Here is a 329-nt window from a genome sequence, read left to right as displayed (position 1 = left end):
GCTGTACGATGATGAATAGAGCGTCAGAATCAAAGTACGCATTTGATCTTCATTTAAATTCAGTTTTTACCGAGCCTATTTTTTACGCTCCTGCGTTTCATAAATCATTTCTTTTTTCTCTTTTTAATATTTATTCGCTTTTATCTCTCGAATTTTCCTCTTTTCTTCTTATTATCTATTCTCCTTCTCTTCTCACTTCCAATTTTCTTTTCGCTTCTCCTTGCCTTCTCGTCTTTCAAAGGTTTTTGAGTCAGACGCTTTGTTTTGCCGATGATCTTAAACGCCGAGGAGAGGGGCCCGGGAGTCTTACACTTGGACACGTACAAGCG

This window comes from Penaeus monodon, chromosome 27 (assembly GCF_015228065.2).
Source record: "Penaeus monodon isolate SGIC_2016 chromosome 27, NSTDA_Pmon_1, whole genome shotgun sequence".
NCBI lineage: Eukaryota > Metazoa > Arthropoda > Malacostraca > Decapoda > Penaeidae > Penaeus > Penaeus monodon.
This window is presented reverse-complemented; position numbering follows the sequence as displayed.